Source organism: Vicugna pacos, unplaced genomic scaffold (genome assembly GCF_048564905.1).
Source record: "Vicugna pacos unplaced genomic scaffold, VicPac4 scaffold_112, whole genome shotgun sequence".
Lineage (NCBI taxonomy): Eukaryota > Metazoa > Chordata > Mammalia > Artiodactyla > Camelidae > Vicugna > Vicugna pacos.
Window position 1 is genome coordinate 124,226 of NW_027328792.1, and position 9,936 is coordinate 134,161.

Consider the following 9,936-nt stretch of genomic DNA (forward strand, 5'->3'; position numbering starts at 1 on the left):
CCCTCTGCTGACTGTTATCCAAGCCCTCTTAACACGCCTCCTCAGCCATCATTTCACAATGAGTCCTGTGCACCTAGGAGCTCCCGGAAGCAGGGACTGTGTCTTTTTCCTCTTTATTCTCAGAGCATTGTAGAGACTCAGGTACAATGGTGGAGGACACAGTGGTTATTCTGCAATTTCTCTAGAGTTGGGGCCTAGGGGTAACAGTCTGGTGGGAAGAAGGGCTTAGGGGATTCACCCTGAAGCCACATTTTCAATTAACATTTCATGTTGTTTTTGTCTACTATTTAAAGTTACGAGTCTTAAAACACAATGACGATTTCTAAAAATTACATTACCGATGATTGAGAAAAATGGCAGTTTTCCATATTTAAGAATATTATTTTAAGTTTGTGTGACTGGGGTGGTGGAAAATAGAAATGCAGGGGCTACTAAAGCATTCTCATCCCCTTCCCCACCCTCAGGTCCTTCGGACAGAAGAGACAGAGGGATGTGAGGAGAAGGCTTGGATGGTGAACCGTGCAGTGCTTTTAAATTGTGACAGTTACTTGTGCTTTTTTTTACTTTTTTTTAATGGAGGTAATGGGGCTTGAACCCAGGACCTTGTACATGCTTAGCACGTGCTCTATCACTGAGCTATACCCACCCTTCCCCCCGATATTTGTGTTTTTAGTGGGCATAATGTGCTGGTAGCAGGTACTTTAGCATCAGATACAGTCACCTGCCTCTGACCATCACGTTAATACCTTTCCCTTGAGCTAGAGAGCTAGTCTGTTTCCAAACGTTCAATAAATTATCTACATTTTCTTTTTTCTTAAACAAAAGGTATTAACTCATTTTTTTCTTTAGTATCGCCTATAAATAAAATGTGATTTTATTAACCATTTACCAAAGTGTTAAGTGTAATAAATATTAAGTACAGATTTCTGAAGCATCAGGCATCACTGAAGATCCACATTCTGCTGTTCTGTCTCTCTGTTAGTCACCTTACTTTTGGAGTTCTGGAAGCGGTGCCAGGCAGAACTTGAGTACAAATGGGAGACGGTTGAGCAGGAAGAACAAGTCTGGCCAGAATAGGAGGCGAGGTGTCCCCACGTGGAGATAGATGAGATTACCCAGGAAAAGCGGGCGCTGTTTAGATGCACTTTATTCTGTTTACTTCTGGACTTGTCAGCCTTGGCTGCGTGTTGGAATCACCAGGGGACCTTAAAAAATGTTGGTGCCTGGGTTCCATCACTGCAAACTCTGATTGTACTTAGTGGCCTGGGGGCGCATTCTGGCATAGGGAAGTTTTTAAAGCTCCTCTGGTTATTCTAATGTGCAGCCAAGTTGAAGGAGCACTGCCTGGAATGGTGGACACAGAAGAGAAGTGAGGTCCTTCCTTCATAATAACAGTAAAAAGGGGGAAAAGAAAAAGACTGGTATAAGTGTATATGAAAAGAGGCATTGATTTGTATCCTTTCATGACACCAATAAAAAATGCAAAATATAAATTAGCTGCAATGACATAGATGTAGAAGGAAAGACAAATTGGTTTTTATAGTTGACTCCCATTTTTTTAAATGCGCCTTCATTATTGTGGCCTCCTTTTCATCATAGACTAGGTGCCCCTTTGTCTTGAACTAAGTCCCGGTCACTGCTCCCCCTTCCTACTGGGATGTGCACAAAGCAGCATGGCTCTCATCCTAAAGTCAGAGAAAGGGTAGAAGAAGCAGGGAAACATTTGTTGAGGTGCCATCAGTGTTTGAGCAGTGTTTGAGCTAGTCATTTTACATAACTGGAAATGTAAATTTATTGCTGCCACTCCTGCTGCAAAATTAAAAAAATAAAACTGTATATCTTTGTATCAACATTCCAGAGCTATGAAAAGATGATTTTTGAGTCATTTGTATTATTGCTTCTTTCCATCAGCTGAGATAATTTAGAGCTGATGGTGCTTGCAGTCAGCAGCAGCAGGACAGTAGGTTGTGAGAATGAATAACTCTTGGGAAAAAAATGCTTTTACTAGGAGTATCTGAAAATGTCTCCAAATATAGATTTAATAAATTGAATCACAGATCTACAGAATGTTGGCACTGAAAAGATATGGAGGGAGCAGGTCAAACTCCTCTTTTTATAAATGGAAAAAAATGAGGTTCAGCTACCAATAGAAAGTGACATTTGTCTTTTACAATGTAATAAGCTTCTAATAATCCCCATTATGAATAGTTCCCATTGTTTACAACTGAAGATGGGGGTAAAAGCATATGTTGGTGAAAGACTGTACATTCAGAGATGAAAGCTGAATCTTAGACAAAATTAGATGTTCATAATGCTTTTGAGTCCTGAAAAACAAAAACTTATCATATTGGCAGCATACAAAAAATACTGAAGAGAAGTTTTTTGGTCATTTAAACTGCCAAGTTTAAATTTAATTTTGCAAGCTAATAAGTTTAAATTTTCATTGGGACATGCTTGTTGAAAAATTGAAGATGAAGACTCATTTAACTTTATCATTCTTCCTTATTTAAAAAATTGCCTTATTTTTTTTTAGTTTTTTATTTGAAGTATTTTACTTTACTTGAGAAAGCATGCTCCATTGTTTAGAGAGGCCAGCGTTGTGGTAGTGAGATCTTGCGAATGAAGTTGCCTAAATTCATATTTGAACACAGCAGCTTGCTTCCTGAGTGATCTTGGACAACTTAACTTCTCTGTGCCATAGTTTCCTATAAAATAAGAATAAGAGAGTTGCTTCTTCATGACAGTGGTAAGGACGGGTCGAAGTAATGTATAGAATCTACTTGGAAGGCTTCCTGGCACAGAGGAAGGGCCATGTACTTAGTTACAGCTATTATTATACTATATCTGGTTTTATAATCCAGTTAAATCTTGATTCTTGCTGATTTCATCTCTTAAAAAATTCTAAATATAAACTCTAAAATGGAAACTCTTAAACTTCATAGTTGTAGCTAATTAACACATAAATCTCAACCAAGAAACACACAGTGGACACCAGTTAGCTTCAGACAACTGTGATTCTTTCTGTCCTGCACAGACCCTAAGCTGTCACTACCTTCACTTCTGAAATCAAAGGCAAGCTAAGGAATAGAGCTTTAAATCTTGGCCTCATCAGGTGCTCAGACCATGGCAGGGAAACAGTTTACTGTTCACATGTGCATTTTCAAAAAATAGTATTAAAACGAACACTGTACATATTTTGTTGTGTGTTTGACATCGTTAACAGAAAAGAAAAGGAAAAAAAACAGGAAAAAACCCATGCATTTACAAACAAGGAGGCTATGTCTGAAATTTTTTTTTTATATTATGTTTAGGATTTACTGACCAGTTAGGAGAAATATCATTTCATTGGTGTAATCCCTTGATTGACTAAACTTGTTTTTTTAATTAGGAAGAAGAGCGTGTTCCCTTTACCACCTGGGGAAAGTGTATACATATAACCCTTTGCGCAAGTGCTCTTTTTCTGGGTAAGAACCTGCCACAGACTTTTAAAATCTAATGTGAAATGCTGAGAAATCTGAAAGTCAAGCTGGGAACTATGTAGTCTCATAGAGGAAACTTTTTCCAGAGAACATCTGAGCCAATGCAGGGCGCCGCTCTGGAGGTTCCACAGTCTCTTCTGCTCACAGTGCTTCCCCCAATTCTTTTCACCTCATTTGTTCAAATCAGATCAGTGGTTTAGGATTCTCCAGGGTCTGATTAAGAGACCAGATGGAGGCATTAAATTTCTAAAATTTTCCAAGTGTAACAACCTAGGTAAAATGTCTAAGAATAGCCTAACAAAAGGATAGTAGGAACTATCAAAAAATAAAAGTAAAAACTACTGAAAGATATAAAAGGTGCTTTAATCACATGATTCTAGATTAAAAGATCATATCTCCAAAATATCAGAAGTTATAAAATTGATTTGGGTTTATTGTGAATAAAATCATATTAGTAATATAAAAATTAATAAGATAATGAGAGTTTTACTAGTTCAAGAATAGCCAGATTATAAAATAAGGCAGGAAGTCCAGATATGGGCTCTGATATCAATAATAATTTAATATAAGAGATGGAAGGCATTACAAATCAGGGAGATAAATAAAGGTTATTCAGTGAATGAAACACTTGTTAGCTACTTGGGGGAAAAGAAAAGATTGAAATCATACAGTGAACCATATATTGTGATAAATTCCAGAAACATTTAAAAAGTAACACAATTAGAAAAAAAACTACAAATAAATATGGATGAGTATACAACCTCTAGATGGACAGTAAGTATCAGAGGAAATTATACAAAGATTTCCATGCATCAGAGCATCCTAATTTTAAACAAAACACCAGAGAATGTTATTTGCTTACAAATCTGACAAGGGGCTAATTCCTTCAATACATAGAGAGTTCAGATCACTTCAAAGGTAACATCAAAATATCTCAGAAGCGTAGAAGGCAGAGAAGATGAACACACATTCGCAAAAGAAAAAATAGATGTCACACTTCAATGGTAATTCACTCAGTGCACATCAAAATGAAATAGTTTTCCACTTCTCAAGTGACACAACTCTGTTTATGAGGATGAATTGCCAGTGATCACCAATCCCATGCCTAGGTTACTGGATAATTTTTGTGAAGTATGGTTGATTTACAATGCTGTGTTAATTTCTGGTGTACTCCTCAAGCCTTCTTAGAAAGCAGTCTGGCAGTTGATATCAAGAGTCAAAAATATTCATATGTTTTAATCCACTAATTCAGCTTTGAAAAACTTTTAATCAGGAATTATTTCAAAATGGCAGGGAAAAGTCAGTATGGATGCAAGTCACAGACATACTTTTATATGTGTATATATATATATAAAATCTCAGCCAAAATATTCTTCCAACTCTTCACAAAGTAGAATAGTATGCAGTCATGAAAAAGTGTGTCCATGAAAATATTTTATGACATGTCAAAGTGTTGCGCTTATGATAGATTGGAGAATTAAATTAATATATAAAATGATTTGTAATATACAAACAATGCACCATTCTGAAGGAATTATGTCTATAGGTTGAAGCATTATTCTTATTTTATTTTTTATTCATTTTCAGAGTTGGAGTCTTTTGATTGTAGGTGACAAAATCAATCTCCAATGTGTTTAAACAACAACCAAGAAATGGGGATCCATGGGATTTATTGGTTCCTGTAAATGAAAACCTCAGGTCTGAGGTCTGGCTTCAGTCAAGGAGAGATACTCTAGCCCAGATGATGTCAAGGGCTGCTTTTGTCCTGTCTTCATTCTGTGTCCAAAGATGTCTCAGCATGATGCTTCTAGGCACGCAGTATCCCAGATCATCCATCCAAACCAAGACAGGTCTCTTTTGGCAGCTTCCTCTCTTGATAGAAGAAGCTTATGTTTCACATGGGCACCAGCATGTATCTCCTCACATAATAGTGGCTCTTCCTGGGTTATTTGCCAATTCTCCAATCATGTGCAAGGCCAATACAATGAGGGGTATTATTTGTCTTAAACCAACTGAGATCTACTTCTGGTGCTTCAGAAAGAGTGGGTCAATCGAGGTTAAATCACAGGACTAAAAACAAAAGGGAGGTTATTTATCCTAAAGCAAGTTCTGGGTCCTCTTCTAAGACTGGGGACAGATCCAGGACAGCAGTTCTGTCCACTACTGAGTACTTTCAAATTTTCTTTAATGAGCAAATGTTAAATTTATGATCAGAAAAGATGATAAATAAGAAGAAACTTGAGGAAGGAGAACGGAAAGCTTTCCTGTTTCTTAAGAAATAGTGAACCCATTAAGTGCTTGGAAGAAAAATGGAAATGTGTCAAGTTTGTAAAAGTTCTGAAATGAATTAGAATTGATTTTACAGACCATGTAGGAGACAGTGCTATACAGTTAGTGTGTCTTTGGGCTCTTTGAGTATTTCAGTACTTTCACTTAATAGTTGCTTCATTTGGGGCAAATTGCAACATCTCCATGTGGCTCTATCTATTTCCACATCTGTAAAAGAGATATAATATTACCTTCCCCACAGGGTGATTGTGAGGATTTTGAAAAATAGATGTGTGCTGAAGCAATAGTAAGTATTTATGCATTCTTAACTATTATGTTTACTTAATACATAATTAAAAAATTACTATGGAGACTTTTAAAAAATGCATACTATTTAAATGGCCTATATGAGCTGTACAAGAGAGGAAGGCTTAATATACCTTCTATAATACATTTTTCTCAGCCTTAACTAATTTTCACATTTAATCACAAACACACCAAAAAGTTATTCCTTTCACAAGCATGAAGACTTAACTGTGAAGAAAAGGATGATGAAAGAGAGTAGAGGAGAAAATAAAATGCTTTCTCTACAAACTGATGGCTTAAAAACTAAGAAAAAACACCTTTTTAAGACTTTGGTCACCATATTCATAGCTTATACTTAGGTAGAGTTTTTCACATGCCTGCGGTTAATGTTCCAATTGTTTTCACAATTAGTAAATAATTGACTCATCACAATAGTCCTATAAATTGCTATTATTATCTCCCCATTATATGGGTGAGGAGATTGAAGCCCCTAGAGGTTAAGAAATTTGCACAAGGCCCCACAGCTAGCATCAGAGCTGGGATCCAGATGCAGGAGTGTGGCTCCAGGAGGGGCTTGTAAACACTCCCTCTGCTCTCCCATGCAGGTGCAAGCCAGCCGCCTGCTATTACTGTAAATAACATGATGTGGTTCACTTAGTCCTGAAATTCACATTCTTTGTAGCTTTCTGTCTGGGGCACCCATCAGGAGCAGCCAGGGACACTGAGTACATGCTTCTGGACTATGACCAAGAAGGTAGATGGAAGGAAAACTGTTTAAAAATGGGATCTTTAATGTTCATTCTTCAGTGGCCAGAAAAAAAACCTGCCTAGTGAGGAACTGAAACCCTATTAGCCACGTGCAAATTTTGCTTCAGACACCCCCGCTGCCCTTGGGTCCACACAGTCAAAACTACTGTGGATTAGGGACATGAATCTTGTGCAAATGCAGGGAGTAGGAATACCTGCCATTTCAAGATCTCAAGGAGTATGAAAAGCATGTGAAGCTTTCATCAGCAGAGACCTGCTGTCACTCCCACTATTTCCCTCAGGGCATGTCCACAGCTTCACTGGTCCTATTCAGAATGAAGACGACAGCTAGCACCTGCTGACCCCTGAATCAGTGATAGGTTCTCCCTTGAAAGGAAGCATATCCCCTTCATGGGTTACAACTAGTTCATAACCTAAGTAATTCTACAGATGTAGAAGGGCTACTTTCATTTGTTCTGCTATCACAGACTTCCCTCCAAAAGATCATGCCACCAGTTACCCCATTTTCACCCATTAAAATATACTTAACAGGCTTCCTTCTTTAGTGCAGTTTTAGGTTTACAGAAAAATTCACAGAAAGTGGAGTTCCCATATATTCCCTATGCCCTGCACACAGCTGCTCCTGCTGCCAGCGTGTTACATTAGTGGATGCACTCATTCTTTTTGACATCTTTCATTCCTCCTCCCCTAAAATTTAACATGACTGATATTCACGTCTCTTATGGCATTTACGTGCGATTTATATCACTTCTCACGTTTATGTGAAGTTTACAACACATGCATGTTTTCTGTTTAAGCTGGGTTGGGGGCAAGTTTTCTGTGTAAAAATACGATCATTAGTGAGTCTCATGCTGCTGGGTTCTTGGGTTGTCAGGTCCTGTTAACCATTGTTTCAGTTATTGGGATCATTGTCTACGGACTTTCAGTGTTCATTGTATTTCCTGCAAAACTTCCCAAGAACCTGAATGGAACAGACCCAATCCAAAAGTACCTGACTGTGCAGGTGGGCCACGCCCATCACTGCTTCCCATATCAGTTTTATCATCATGGTGACCCTGAACGCCATATATGAGAAAGTGGCAATCATGATGACTGACTCTGGTAAGCTCCTCCTGCAGCTGAGATAATTTCTACACCAGTTTTAGAACCAGGTCAAAACAGAGACTATCTTTTAGGCACTTCAATTGCAGTACATTACAGTCTTTAGTTAACTTCAACTGCAAACCTATTTTCTCTAGCCTATATGAGAAGTGAATTAGCTCCATTTTTGCATTAGTAAAAGGGACAAAGGAAGCTTTAGAATGTCCAAGCTCTGTGTAAATATGTCAGTGCTTAATAATAATTTCAATTACATTAGATAATGTACCCTGTTGTTGAAAGTAAATAGTCTCTGTATTGCAAATAAGTGGAAGAGGGTCGTGGTTCCAGTGGCAGATTTGCTTGCGCGTTACGGAGAGGACAAGTAATCACACTGTTATGTGTCTTCCCCCCATGCTGTTCCTGTTAGTGTAACTCCATTCTCATCAGCTGCAGCTTCTATAATAAATGTTTCTTCTCTCTGGCTTGTATCCCACCCAGCGGCTTAGCGGCCTAAGTTAAGTGCTTCCAACACATTGCATGTGGCTGGGTGGTCCTCCCAGTGGTCTGCTCAGTGGTCATCTTCTGAAAATACTAAGACCAATTCAAATTCTGAACTAGGAGGATGACCCGTTTTATGTTCCCCAAATGCTTCTAGCAAGTTGCCCCGTGTTTTGTTTGTCTTCTTCAATAGTCCTACCTTACTGCCTTTCAGGGAGACAAGAGAATATTATCTAGCAGGATGTTTAGAAGTAGCTTTCTTTCAAATTACACCTAACAGAGGACAGTTCTTTCCCATTGGATACTGTTGTGCTTATAAATTTTAAGGAACAGGTGACTTTTTTTTTTTTTTTGCCTTGTGGGATATCACTTTCTTAGTGGGAGAAACTCTTACAACAGTGTGTACAGTTGGAATTAACATAGTGGATATGTTAAGAAATTCAAAACAGCTGGTATGAAAACAGTGTGAATTGTGTGTGTGTATGTGTGTATATATGTATATATATATATATATATACACACACACACACATATTAAATGTGTTAACTCATGTGTCCGTGGCTTTGATTAGGGTCTCAAAGCCGTTCACAGTTTTACAGACTTACCTTTTCTTTATTCTAGCTGCAGAGCTCCCAAGGACCAGACTGACTATGAGAACAACCCAGCCATGAAGGTGTTCTTGTTCCATTTTGTCAACTACTACTCCACGTGTTTCTACATCACATTCTTTAAGGGCAGATTTGTGACTTATCCATGAGATCTGGTGTATTGGCTGTAAAAATACAGAAATGAAGAGGTGTGAATACAGCTTTGTGTTCTGACAATCTAACCTGTTTCAGGTTTTCTCTTAGTTGCCCAATGAAGAGTGTCTTTACTCTCTGCTCCTTAGATTTTTTTAGGCATAAAATAATGACTTTATTTCATGTTAGAGCTATCTAAAATTTAAATGAGATTTTCTTTCTAATATTCCAGTGTGACCCATGTGATGTCTCCTTGAACTGATGACACAGCTAACAATAATCATGGGAGGACAGCCCATCTGTAATAACATACAAGAGGTGTTAATTCCATGAGTACTCAGTCATGTGATCTTGGGTGGGTGAGAATGGCCCACCCACCCACATCATTTTCCTGCATGCCCATCTCTAGAACAGTGGAGACTCTCTGCTTATTAAATCTCTCCAGATAAGATGATCCAGCCAAAAGTATAAACGTACCTGATGTTTAATAATTATGTTTAAATACCTTCCTTTTTATGTTTAACATAAATCCCCAAGTGCTATAGTCTCTGCTTATTAGCCCACCACTGGGGACTGACTGATCAGAGCCCATTGAGAGATGGCCCTTTTTGGGGCCATGAACTTAGTTTTCCCACAATTTCCTGCAAATTTCTCCTCCTTTTATATATGCATTTAAAAATCCATAACAGGAATTTGTTGAGTGCCTAGTATGTGCTAGTCACTGTATTAAATGTTGTACATATATGTATGTGTGTGTGTGTGTGTGTGTGTGTGTGTGTGTACAAGTTAATCACCCA

General features: G+C 38.0%; 1 long non-coding RNA gene across 1 annotated transcript in view; it reads left to right on the top strand.

The window, feature by feature from the left end:
• The window catches only part of LOC140694919 (uncharacterized), a 36,749-nt gene extending 27,548 nt beyond the window's left edge, over nucleotides 1-9,201 (top strand). Inside the window, exon 4 of the long non-coding RNA XR_012070582.1 lies at nucleotides 9,021-9,201. This is a non-coding gene — a long non-coding RNA (uncharacterized lncRNA). The remainder of the gene's footprint in view (nucleotides 1-9,020) is intronic.
• Nucleotides 9,202-9,936: the final 735 nt, after the last annotated feature.